Source organism: Peromyscus californicus, unplaced genomic scaffold (genome assembly GCF_007827085.1).
Source record: "Peromyscus californicus insignis strain IS unplaced genomic scaffold, ASM782708v3 Scaffold_14__1_contigs__length_90479793_seg_2, whole genome shotgun sequence".
Classification (NCBI taxonomy): Eukaryota; Metazoa; Chordata; class Mammalia; order Rodentia; family Cricetidae; genus Peromyscus; species Peromyscus californicus.
The window spans coordinates 25,512,470-25,526,806 of NW_026294436.1; the positions used below are offsets into that span (position 1 = coordinate 25,512,470).

The window sequence follows — 14,337 nt, forward strand, 5'->3', positions numbered from 1 at the left end:
GCTCTGGAAGAGTTCACCCGAGTTACAGTAGCTGAGCCAATTAAGCAGCTGGCAGAGCAGCTCCGGGGGGCACTGCGGCCCCCAACACACCCCCCATGCCACTCTCACTTCAGCAAGCTGGAGAAGCAAGAGGAGGGCGACAGTGATTAAAACAGACAACAGGGAGGCCCACAGACCTGGAACCGGGAGAGCCTAGAAGTGCTCCAACAATGCTTTCAAGGCTCCATTTACCTTTATTTTCAAAGTGATCCCCTGAACTATAAATCATACTCATTAACTTTAATACAAAGGATTTTTTTAATTCTCTATATGGTGATCCTAAGTTAATGAATCTCTCATTTTACCTTTTAATCTATCTGACATATTAAGAAAATGTCAGATATTTCTTTAGGGTATGTTAATTATTCATAATTCTAGAACAAAATCTTAGTGGTAAGTTATTTTTCTGAAGTGAAGGCACATATGTTTTTTAACTTTAAATTTCCACAAGTTACTTAAAATTGAAAGTGAAACGGCATTATATTTTACTTTGTGATTAAAACTAAGATGGTTGATTAATTTTTATTCTGAAACTAACTCTAAAACTTAAAGTACACATACATGCAAATTAACTCCTTGTTCTTTTTCAAATGTCTTTACATTTTTAATGTTATCTTCACCTTGAATGTGCCCCCCTCTGTGGGGATCTTGCGTGCCCTATGCCCAGATCCAGTAACATTCTAAAGGGCAGGAAGAGTTTTTCTTGCCAAAGCAAATGAAAAAGAACATGGGCCATTAAGTCGACTTTCCAGACAACTGCTATTGGCTGCCATATGTTCTTCCTTCACATGAACCTTTCAGCTATGTGCTCAGAGGGCAGTGTTAACGGAAGTGATGCCATAGCCTGTACACACTTTGTGGAACAGTGCAGTGCAAAACGAAAAGATCAGTGGCCACAGGCTTCACCCAAATGCTGGCCAGCCATCTTGCAAGTAGTTTTGCTGATTTGTAAAACATGCATAGGGGGATGTGAGTGACTTGGCACAAAACTTTATCAGGCTCACACAACTCATCCCCAATGCAATTGATGGTGAATCTTGCTGCATCGCCACACTAAGACAACTCACCCCACCACTGTAAGCCGTATTAGCCCCAAGTAATTTGTACTATCACCTTGGATAGAATCTCTCATGTTTGAGTGACTGTATGCCTCCATAATGATTATTTTACTTGAAATATTTAAACATATGTATCTGTATCTTATGCTCTTTGGTCTTGGGACATCAAAAACATGTTTTAAAATATTCATTGGTTTTGCTAATTTGAGGCCCTTCAAACACATTTTTTTTAAAATTCCCTTTGCTGATTTTGACATTAAGTGTGCACTTCAAATCAGAAGCATATGATATTTAATTGGTAGATAATGTTTGATGAATGTCTGACACAGTAAGATCATATAAAAGCCTTAGGAGTATACACTGTATATGTATCTGACATAAGAATATTTAGCACTACTGCCAGCTTTCGATTTTTTCAGTAAGTAAATAGCAAATGCAGATGTTTATAGTTGCTATTTATTTATTTGCTTGTTTATTTTTGGTTTCTCGAGACAGGGTTTCTCTGGGTAGCCCTGGCTGTTCTGGAACTGTAGACCAGGCTGGCCTTGAATGTGTGCCACCACTGCCAGGTTCTGCTGTTTCTCTTGGGTGCCCATGAGTGTGTATGGAGTGTGTGCATATGAATATTTCTACATATGTGTGGAGTCCAGAGAGCAACTCTGGGTGGTTTTACTCAGGAGTAATGTACATTGACTTTTTTGAAATAGGGTTTCTCACTAGCTTGGAACTTATCAAATAGTTAGGCCATCCAGCCAACAAACCCCAGGATTCTGCCTGTCTTAGCCCTTCCTAGTTTCAAGGCAACAGGCATGCCATCAAACATGCACTTTTTAAGGTTGATTTTTAATTGACACATAAAACTGTACGCATTTACGAGGCAACATGTAATGTTTTACTATACATATACAGTCTAATGTTCTATGCCTTGGTTTGAACTCATTACATTACTGTATCTGTTTCTTTAAGCAGGTATTAAGATGGCATTGACAACACAGGGGTCTTATTCAGGATAGTACCTGTGAGAAACAGAGTGGGAAGAGGGAGGAAGGACTGGAGACATGGTTCAGCAGCAAAGGGCGCTAGCTGCTCTTGCAGAGGACCTGGGTTCAGTCCCCAGGACCCACATGGTGCTCACCACCATCTATAACTCCAGTTCCTAGGGACATGATACCTTCTTCTGACCTCTGTGGGCATCAGGCCATGCACATGGTACACAGACACACATGAAAGCAAAACAATCACACAATAAAATAAACAAATCTTCTAAAATTAAAAAAGTAGGAAGAGCTAAAGGACCTAACAATCTGAGAGGCAAACAGCAAACCCTGCAGCTCCACGTCCAGCACCCACGACTGGTGTGGCATCATGTGGGCTCCAGTAGACGGTATCAGCCCATGCAGGCATATAACGCTGCTTGTATATACTCCCTATTTCCTTCGCCATCTATTCTTTCACCAGAGAGTTATTTCATACAATGTCTGGCCTCGAACTCTAATAATGGATCTCCAACATTTTCAGATGGTAACCTGTTTCCCATTTCAAAGAGGCAATGCCAAGCATTGCCGAGAGAACGTGAGCACACTCCCAGCTCTGTCAACTTTTACCATCTCTGTTTGCTGGAATTGCTAGAGATGAGCTCCCACCTTGTCAGGGGGTAGGTGGGGACCACCCTACCCACTTCTGTGCATCAACTATGTTCCCTGCCATCGATCATTCTTTTCAGTAGTAAGTACCTTTAAAAACACTTCAGAGAATCTCACTGTCAGTTCCAATCGCCTCACTGGGCCTTTTCTCCTCTTTATAGCTAATTCGCAAAAGTCTTGTCCAGATTCTCCATTGCTCTAGTTCCTATCTCTCAGTTCTCTTTTACAAATGGGACATTCAAACATTTCATCTAAGTCACCCTTAAGAAGCACTCAGCACAGTCACCAGTTCTGTTTTGAAACCTTCTGCTTGCATCTCTGCCTGGAGACACTTCTCTTCTTTGTCTCCCTCTCCCATCAGTGGTTCCTTCACATCTCCTGCACGTGCTCCTCACCTTTCAAGCAGGTGCACTCAGGGCTTTGTCTTTGCAGCCCCTTTTCCTTGCGATCTGGTCTCACTAGTTCTGGAAAGCCATTAGTCTCCAGTCCTTAACACCGGGCGCCCACTGACTCACACATTAATCATTTCCTTGCTTTGTTTTCCCTCCAAAATTTCCTCTCAGGATTCAAATGAGCTTCTCACATTTAATATATACAAACAGAAGCCCCTGGTCACTCCAAAACAGCTCCCCCATAGCCTTTTCTATCTCAGTTCATAGCATGCTATTCCTGAAGTTTAAGATAAACATTAAAAAATCGAATCTATCTATTCCTCCCCCCAAATCTTGCTGTTTTTAATTTTACATTTTTCTGGTGTACAGCACAATATTTCAGTGCATGGGTGTGATGGGTATGGGACAAATCGGGGTGAAAAGCATTTCCATCTCTATTTCTTCGCATTTTTGTATTGAGTAATTTTGAATGTCTCTTCTAGTTCAATAATTAATAATAATATAAATACAGAAATCTTTAGTAAAAGGTGAAAGATATATATACTCTAAAGGACTACAGCAGCTGTCATGCCTATGTGGAGGGGAGAAATCTCACAAGGCCCCATCCCTGGACAAGAAGCTGCGGAGAGGGAGAATCAGTCTTCTCCAGGATGGACCCCTGATAGATTATCTAATCTCAAGTAGTCAGACATATAAAACACATGTATAAAAGCAACCCTAAAGGGACTCAGTAGGTTATATTTATAAATTTATACATATGCCATAATAATTATTAAAGAATAACGGGCATTAATTTGAGAGTGGGGTCACGGACGGAGGGGGAAGGAGGGAGACTTGATATAAATACATTACTCAATAAGAAATTCTCAAAAATTAAAAATAATAACATGAATATATTTGCCTAATATGTAATAAACGTAAATAGCAGTGAATTGTTGCCAGCTAGGGTACCCTCCTGTTCTGTAGAACACTGGAATTTATTCCCTTCGTCTGTGTTTTGCTACCCATTATCAGACTGTGTATTCCATTTCCCTCACTCTTCCTAGTTTCCAGTGCCTAGCCTTCTGGTCTTCTAAGAAATCAGCTCATTAAAGCTCCAACTGTAAAGAGAAAATGTGGTATCTGTCGTTCTATGGTTGGCTTTTTCACTTAAAATAGTGTCATCTAGTTCCACCTATGCTGCTGTGAATGGCAGGATTCATTCCTCCTCCTCTTCCTCCTCCTTTTTCTTTTCTTTTCTTCTTTTTTCTTGGCAACACTCAGGTAATGACTTTACTTTTTCAGTTAACATAACCAGCCCACAATACAGCATGTGAAATCACAAAAAACAAATTCAAACCTTTTTCAAGTCTCAAAACTTTGGCAAACCAATACACCATTAATACAATAACATACTATTCTTGCTGGAGTCATATATTACCTTGGTGCTAATTTTCATTCCAAAAATATCATTTGAGTTCTAAATCCAATCTCTAGTTCTCAGCAGAACAGGTTAACTTATACAAATTAATGTCACTTGAATATACAATTTCTCTTTTTAAAGTGCATTCCTCCTGCAGGCCATTCTAGTTCACAGCGGCCACAGGCCAAGGGCAGCTGGATATTGTTCTGGTTGACCCATAGCCAGGCAGTGTTCCTGTATCTGAAAGGCTCTAAGATTCTACCCAAGGAGACTCATGATCAACATCAATTTCTTCTAAGTACTTCAAAAACAACAAACAAACCTCTGTGAATCGTTCACATGAACACAAGACTCTTCCAGTCTTAAGTCCTTCTCACCTCAGGTGATCCCTTTGATTCTAGAAGCTCTGGATCTTTTGTATTGATCAAAGTCACAGCCTTACCCCAGCTTGATATTCCAGGGCAATACATACGGATCTATTTGCATTCTTCTACATGCTGACATCCAGTTAGGCCAATACCATTTGTTGAAGATGCTCTCATTTTTCCACTGTATAATTTTGGCTTCATTGTCAAAAGTCAGGAGTTCATAGGTGTGTGGATTTATGCCGGGGATCTTCTATTACATTTCATTGATCCACCTGTCTGTTTTTATGCCAATATCATGCTGTTTTTATGCCAATATCATGCTGTTTTTATTACTATATCTCTGTAGTAGAGCTTAAAATCAGGGATGGTGATACCTCCAGAAGTTCCTTTACTGTACAAGATTGTTTTAGCTGTTATGGGATTTTTTTGTTTTTCCATGTGAAGTTGAGTATTGTTCTTTCAAGATCTGTAAAGAATTGTGTTGGAATTTTGATGAGGGTTGCACTGAATCTGTAGATTGCTTTTGGTAAGATGGCCATTTTTACTATGCTAATCTTACCAATCCATGAGCATAGGATATCTTTCCATTTTCTGATATCTTCTTCAATTTCTTTCTTCAAAGACTTGAAGTTCTTGTCATACAGTCTTTCACTTGCTTAGTTAAGAGTTAGTTACCCCCAAGATATTTTATATTATTTGTGGCTATTGTGAAGGATGAACTATGCTCATAACAGTGTTACTCATAATAGGCAGAACCTGGAAACAACCTAGATGCCCCTCAACTGAAGAATGGATAAAAAAAAATGTGGTACATTTACACAAGGGAGTATTACTCAGCTGTTAAAAATAATGACATCAGGGAATTTGAAGGCAAATGGATGGAACTAGAAAAAAAACATCCTAAGTGAGGTAACCTAGACCCAGAAAGACAAACATAGTATGTACTCACCCATAGGTGGATAGTAGCTGTACAATAAAGGATCACAGCCCCAAAGAGGCTAGGTTACAAGGAGGGCCCAAAGAGGAATGCATGGATTTCCCTGGGAAGCAAAATAGAGGAGATCTCCTGGGTAGACTGGGAGTGGGTGGGGTTGGATAGTGGATGGAGGGGGAGAATATTGAAAGAGATGTCTTAATATGGAGGGCATTTTGAGGTCAGGTAGAAACCTGCTGCAAGGGCTGACCTCAACTAAGACTCCTAGCAATAGCGGATAAGTAGCCTGAACTAACCATCTCCTGTAATCAGATTGGTGACTACCTCAATTGTTATCAGAGAACCTTCGTCCAGTAACTGATGGAAACAGATGTAGAGACCCACACCTAAGCACTGGGTTGACCTCAAAAAATCCTGTTGAAGAGAGGCAGGAAGGATCGTATGAGCCAGGGAGGGTCAAGATCATCACAAGGGGACCCAGAGAAACAAATAACCTGGGCTCATAGGAGCTCACAGAGTCTGGACTGACAGCTGAGGAGTCTTCTGGGGACCAACCTAGGCCCTCTACATATGTGTGACAGTTGTGTTACTTGGTCTACTTGTGGGTCTCCTAGCAATAGGAGCAGGGACTGTCCCTAATGCTTTGTCTGGCTTTTGGGAACCTATTCCTCATACTGCCCAGCCTTAATACAAGGGGAGGAGCTTAGTCAACTTGATATGCCATGCTTTGTTGATACCCTTGGGAGACCTGCCCCTTTCTGAACAGAAACAGGAGGAGTGGATGGGCAGGGACAGCGGAGAGATGAGGGGGGAGGAAATGGGAAGAGAAGGGAAATGGAAACTGCAGTCAAGATGTAAAAGAAGCCGGGCGGTGGTGGCGCACGCCTTTAATCCCAGCACTTGGGAGGCAGAGCCAGGCGGATCTCTGTGAGTTCGAGGCCAGCCTGGACTACCAAGTGAGCTCCAGGAAAGGCGCAAAGCTACACAGAGAAACCCTGTCTCGAAAAACCAAAAAAAAAAAAAAAAAAAAAAAAAAAAAAAAAAAAAAAAAAAAAAGATGTAAAAGAACGGAATAAATTTAATAAAAAAATAAAATCTACCTAAAATAATTGCATCTCTTAAATAACACATAAATTTGAAGTCCTGGGGGCCTCATTGCTGCACACTAATTTCCCTTGTCATTTTTCCACCAACATCCCACTGCTGCCATTGGCGTTCATAGGCTTCCTCTTGCTGATGCTGTCAGTTCTTCAATCTCAGCATACAGTTTATGCATCACCCATTCCATCGCTACTCAGCATTTGTTAGCATTGGAAGACATGGTGCTTGCCATCAGTCCTTCAAGGTAGCTACCGAGGCTGACCCCTTCCATGGTGATGATAGCTTGCTGGGTCAGAACAGTTTTCTCTAGGTCCTGGGAGTACAGCTTCTGTGTGAGCCTCTCATCTACTGAGACCCTAATTGAAATAAGGTATTAGTGGACTTGAACGCCATTGTCTTCTTTATGGGGTCAGCTACAGAATGCTCTTGCATATATTTTTTCGTTCGTGCTGCACCAATAAAAGACTTCACAACAGAAGGCAGGAACTCACTCTGTGCTGAGGAGTCTGTAGCCATGCAGATTTCCCGAGGGATCAAGATGTCTGTCCAGCATGCCAATGCCAACCACAATCAGGTTCATGAGGTTTGGGTATTTCTGCACTGTACCAGTGGTAACTATTTCCCATGGGTGATCAATGATGTGCTGTCAAGTCCAGCTCTTCATGATGCCAGCCACCTGCCTGGTATCCCTAATTCATTCCTTCTTATGGCTGAACAATATTCCTCTGTGTGTGTGTGTGTGTGTGTGTGTGTGTGTGTGTGTGTGTGTGTGTGTGTGTATGTGTGTAGTTTCTTTATCTGTTTGCCCATTGATAGTCATATGATCCATCAACAAATTCTTCCATTTCTAATTTTCAAAATCCATCTAAAATCCAGCCCCTTTCACCAGCCTCACTCAAACTATAGTTGTTGCCACTAACACTCAAGCCCTATGTCATATAACTTCCCTGTTCAAACTATCTCATGTATCCCTGTTTCAATTGCAGAAAGGGGCCTAGGTCTTATCATGGTCATGTGATTTCTTCTGCACCATTAGCTTTTGATCTTATCTCATTGCATCTCTCTTGCCTATTATACTCTGTCCATATTGGCTCTCCTACTGTCCCTCAAACATATCAAGTATGCACTCACTGTGGTACACAACAATTTAGCCAAGGATACACCAGCCTCAATCCCTGGAATCTATTTGTGTGATCCTGTTTCATTCTCGTTTTTTGCTTGGCTGAGCCTTGGACCCAGAGCCCAGCCCATACTATGCAAGTGCTCCACCACTGAGCTGTGTCTGTAGGAAAGTCATTGTGGATATGATTGTGTTTAGAAATATAGACATGGAGAAATACCTAGGATGATCTAATGGACCTTAAACATCATTACACAGACTCTATAACAGAGAGGCAGAGGCCATGTGACACAAACAGGGGAGAAGGTAATGAAAAGATAGAGCGGAGAGATATTTGAAGATGCTAGACTAGACAGGGATGCTGTGGCCATAAGCCAAGGAATGCTGCAGCTACCAGAAACCAACAGAAGATGGAACTCCCTGACGTTCAACCCCAGACATGGCCTGGCCAGCACACTCCTTTCAGACAGACCCTGACTTTGATAGAACACTTTATGTCACACGTGTTATGAAAATGCTCCATCACTAAGCCACACCTGCAGCCCTGACTTTCTGGTTTCACCAAGCTTATTGTCATTTGAAACTCACATAAACATCTTTTGCCATTTCCTCATCCTAGTATCTCCCCATGCCAGATATGAGCAATGCTAATTCCTGGACTCCTTCAAGTCTCTGACCAAATACAGTTTCAGAGAGGCATCCCCCTATAGCCCTGTGTAAAACCCACACATGCACTCATGTGTGTGCACACACGTTCTTGAAATCACCATCTCTATTACTTTTCCTATCATTATTATTTTCTAACATTTTATGTATTTTTGCAGCTTCCCACTCCTAAAATGTCACCTTCAGAAGAACAGATATATTTTTCTCTTGTAGTTAGTCTATCTTACAAGCACATAAAACAGTACCTTTTACAGGGCAGAAGCCTAATAACTACTTGTTAAACAAGTTTGGTTCCCTTGAATTGTTTACAGCAGTTCCCCAGGAGCAATAATTGCTGTCTGGCTCTGCGTTTATCATCTAGTTTTAACAATGCCCACAAATGATCAGTCACAAATATCTTGGTCTAATCTTGCATTAAGAAGGTCAGATCTGGGGCTGAAGAGGCAGTTCAGCGGCTAAAAGCACAAGCCGCTCTTGCACAGGATCCAAGTTCAGTTCCCAGCACCGGAACCAGGTAGCTCACAATAGTATGTAACTCCAGCTCCAGAGCATCCAACACCCTTCCCAGGCTCCCTCATTCTTGTGCACAAGCCCCTACCCCCCAACACACACACTGAAAATAAGTAATTGTTTTAAAGGTCAGATAAAGATACAAGCTCTAAAAACCAACAGTGCCATACAATAGTATACAGTTCAGGGAGCAGTCCCCTAAGGAGTTTTATAAGGTATATTCTGGGCTTTACAAGTCACATCTTTGGGGCAATGCCCAAGTGTCAACATTATTTTAGAAAAACAGTAAGTAGCTGGATTTAGGAGCTACCTCAGATGTTTTTTTTTTACCCATATACTTGAAAACTTGAGAAAGAAATGTTATTGCATTTTGTTATATTTTTTGCAATCAAATGCAAATGTTTTTCAGCATTGTGTGTCAGACACTAATTACTTTTCCATTACCTAAAACGGTCACAGCTGTTATTGTGCCACACCTGTCACTGGGTAAGATCATTTCGGGAGCTGTCAGATTTTATGCTGTCCATCAAATGTGTTGACGTTCCACGTCAGCAAAGGCCATGATTCTACTTACTGCAGAGAGGACCTCTCCAGGTTCCTCTAAATCATACTGCTACCTTATTGCATGTAGAGTAAGCACTATTATTTTTTTAATTTTTTATTTGTTCCATTTAATTTTGTTTTGATTTTTAAAAATGAGTAGTATTTCAGTTTGTGGTTTACTTTTGTTTTTGTATTTAAATGAAAGCAAACGTATTATATAGTGACCTATTTTACTATTGGCACAATTGCGGCTTGAACCTCACCCTTCTGATCTATAGGGATGGTTTGGAAGTGTTTTGTTTGTTTGTTTGTTTGTTCATTTGTTTTTAATTATGTAGATGTGTTTGTACATCTAATGCTATTGCCTGTGGAGAACAGAGGCATTGGGTCCCACTGAAACTGGAACTTAGGCAATTGGGAGCCACCTGTCCTGGGTTCTAGCAACTGATTCAGGTCCTCTGCAAGAACAGTTTACTTTCTTAACCCCTGAGCTCTCTCTCTCCCCACTCTCAGTTAGGGACTTGGTATGTTCCAGATTTTTCCTCAGTTTTTGAAAACCATTCTCTTGGTGGAGAATGAATGAGGTTAGTCATGGATTCAGTTGAGAAACTGGCTTCTGGCATGAGAAGGCGATCACCTTGTCATTTGACCATGCTCACTTCTCAGCTGTCCAGTTCTGGCCCTAGTGTCTTCAGGTATCATCTTTAGATCTAATGTGCAGCAGCTGCACTCTGTTTTGAAGCCAATATTGAAGAAATGGCAGGGTCATCAATAAACTGATACAAAAAGACTCTGCTGTTATCTATCGCTGTCTTGAGAGCTTTTGTCTACAGAACTCAAAGGAGAGAAGAAAGCAGATTTTAAACAAAACAACTGATGCATATTGTATGTACTGGGAACTGTGGTTAGTGTTCGATGTACATGATCACATTTAGTACTTTGAGGTCAGTATTAGTATCTGCATTCGACACGGGAGAAACTGAGGAATAGCTCAATTAAATAGCTACAGAGCAGTTAAGTCACTTGACTTGCTCAAGCGACCCATAAGCATTTGTTCAAAGATTCCCCTCTAGACCCGTCTGACTCCACATTTATTATTTAGCCAATTACTTGGCTTGCTACAGTGTAATTTTAATCAAAGAATCTCAGATCTCAAAACGTTTCTCCTGAAAGACAGAACTTGTCCTGCAAATTGAGGAGAAGATTGGTTCTTCTTTACTCAACTTGGGTTCCAATTCCAGAGAAACACCGCGTGTCTGGGAACTTTGAGGAGGAAGTCAGGCTTTAAAGAAAAAACAGACCATGGCTATAAAGAGTCAGATGGCTGACATCTGGACAGCTTGTGGTGGGGCTGAGAAGGCTGCTGTGTGAATTACAAAGGTATGACAAATTTTTGACTCTGTTCTAATTTGGCTCAGCCTGCCTCTCTTCAAGTTTTTTGGCATAGCTTCTGCCATTTGGGCTAAAACGCCCTTTCATGAAATGGTATACTGCGGAGGATTATCGTGCAAGTTCTGTTTTGTTTTCCACCTCACTTTGTTTATATGCTGCAGGGGAGGGGGTCTCGTCATCTTTGATGGCTCCTTACATCATATTCTCGACTCAGGGTATGGAGAGCCCCTGAGTCTAAGCATTTACAGTTACACAGGGATTGTTACTGGGGTGTCTGGCTCTCAGGGGTCCGTACAGGAGTGAAGAGCTCTTACAAAACCTCATGAGTTCCGGCTCTTCATGAGGTTCTTGCTCTCCGCAGCCTCTTGACCAGCAGTGGCCCCGATGCTCACAAACTGACATCTGGACTAATTCCCATTAACAATCCAATGTGCTGTGTCTGACTTTTCAATCTTAATCAAACTTTAAAAGTATCTTGCTTCAGTTTCTACATAGGAAAGGATTTCAAGTTACAATGTGGCATGAAACTGACTTCAGAGTTAAGAAGACTTGGGATCGCAGATTCAGGGCCAGACAGCACCTGAGTTCTGTGTTGCCACACAGGACAGTGGAAATGTGAGGTGACCCTTCAGACTACTAAGCAGCGGTTCTCAACTTGTGGGTCTCAATCCCTTGGGAGGAATGATCCTTTCACAGTAGTCGCCTAAGAACATTGAAAAGCACAGATATTTACATAATAATTCATAATGGTAGCAAAATTACCATTTTAAGTAATTTTGTAGCAACAAATTAAGTAGCAACAAAATTAATTTTATGTTTGGAGGTCACCATAACATGAGGAATTATATTAAAGGATCACAGCATTGGGAAGATTGAGAACCACTTTTATAGAGTCTACAGGAATTGCTCTCACTACGTGCATTTCACAGGTGGACAAAGAGACCACAGAGTAGCAACATAACTCACAGGGTCACCTACCCATGCAGAGGTATAGAAAGGATTAAAACCTAGGTCTGTCTTACCTGAAAGTTATTGTTTTCAGTTGATCCAATATTTTAAATTAATTTGAACAAGGCAAGGTTAGTACTGGGTTTGTACTCTGAGTTTGGATAAATCCAATAAAGGAAAAACAAGACACAAAGGTAATCAATAGCAGACTCTTCCCTATATGTAAAAATGTTAGGAAAGTAGGCAGGCAATATGAGTTCTGATCCCAACTTACTGTACCAAGTTACCATGTCAATGAGCTAGAGAAATGTATTCAGTTCTCACAGCACTGGACTCCTCAGTCAATGAGCTTCGACTGTCCTCCAAACATAAGCTTATATTTCATTGTCTAAACACAGTGATAGTGCTCCATTAACAGGAACATATGACAAAATTCCTCTTACATGAAAATTAAATTAGGCAGTGTTCTTACATCCTCTAGAGTCCCTACTTGCCGGATTTACATTCATTTGCATTTAATTGTTCACTTCTGGCTGTGAAAAATTACAAATAAAACTTTGATTTGGGCATAGTAGCACACACCTGTAGTCACAACACTTAGGAGTTAAAAGATGGAGGTTTATGAGTTCACGACCAGCTTGGACTACATAGCCATGCCCTGCTTTAAAAACATAAACAGAACAACCACACAACTTTATAGAGTGGGGCAATGGTAACATATTATTAAGCAAAGTCAATGCAGGTCTACCTTATTTTAAACATAGAGGCATTAGAATATTAATTATAGCCAACACATAGATGGATTTTTTCTAGTTGTTTTTAATATGGTGCCTGTAATTGTTTCTACAACATAATGGACATCTTTTCTTTAGTTGAGAACTTAATCCTTAATTTCAACAGGGAAAATTTAATCTGAGTTTCATTATTTAGATTTAGATAAATATCTACCTAAAAATTGTAGTCTGCTTCAATTTCCACAAATGCCTATTGGTAATTAAAGATGCTTATGTATCAACTTTTGAAAGCTAAAAACATTTTAATGTGTGTGTGGCGATATTTTATTTGTACTGAAATGTGATTTTATTTGTATGTTAATAAATAAAGTTGCCTGGGGGTCAGAGCCAATAGCAAGCCATAGCAGAAGCTAGGCAGTGGTGGTGCATGCCTTTAATCCCAGCTCTTGGGAGGCAGAGCTGGGCAGATCTCTGTGTGTTCAAGAATACAGCCAGCATGGAGACACACGCCTTTAATCTCAATACCAACCATAGAAGACCTGGAGGTCTGTACAGACAGGCAGTGACGAGGAGGTCATGTGGTTGGGTTTACAGCCAATGAGAGGGCAGAACAGAAAGTCAATAAAACGGACAGACACACAGGAAGTAGGCCTCTGGCTGAGGAAAGGACAGCAGTGGCAGGAAGTTTAAGGAAGTTTTTAGTCTCAGCTCTTAGCTATTGCTCTGACCTCTTGGCTTTTAACTCTGTATTTGGCTCTGTGTTTCTTATTTAACAAGACGGTTACATCTACATGTGTGCCTAAGTACATAGAAATATTGTACAGATGTGTCTATGCATAAATGCCCAGCTTAGCCTAACTGGCATACACATCAAGCTACTACAGACTCATCTTCAGAGAGTAGCATACTTGAGAATTGATTTTCTCCTTTGTGCTTCTGTGAATTATACTAATTTCCCAAAATGAACAAATATTACACCCATAATAAAAAGGTTATTTCTACAGTATTACTAGATAATGTTTCATTCGTCAACTCTAAGCTATCTTGGTATTTGTTATATTTTATTTACTTCAGTAACTGTAAATGCTGGTGAAGGTGACTGACATCTGCTGTCAGAATATCTAAATATCAGACACACTTACTAAACAGAGAGAACGCAATTTCTGAAGATTAACAGTATGAAGCCATAGGAAGACAGTCACAATGAAGGGTCATCTGAAACCTGTCACAGCCAACTTGATGGCAGCTTACTATTAATAGCGAGGCTGCTAAGATAACCGTAAACAATGAGACTTAAGAATAAATGGAAAAGCGATGTGCTAGAGTCCTAAAATTAGTTCTTCCCATGAAAGAGGCTGGCATAACCACCATTAACGATTTCAACTCCTACATTCCAAATCTGTGAATTCACTTGCATTAATACATTTATTTTGCAGGCTGAATACCCTTGCATAGAAACTAGTTCTGGGCATGTGCAGTTGAAGCAT

General features: G+C 40.6%; 1 pseudogene; it reads right to left on the minus strand.

Moving 5' to 3' along the window:
* Window positions 1-7,001: 7,001 nt before the first annotated feature.
* On the minus strand, window positions 7,002-7,601 carry LOC128109557 (PRELI domain containing protein 3B-like; annotated as a pseudogene).
* Window positions 7,602-14,337: the final 6,736 nt, after the last annotated feature.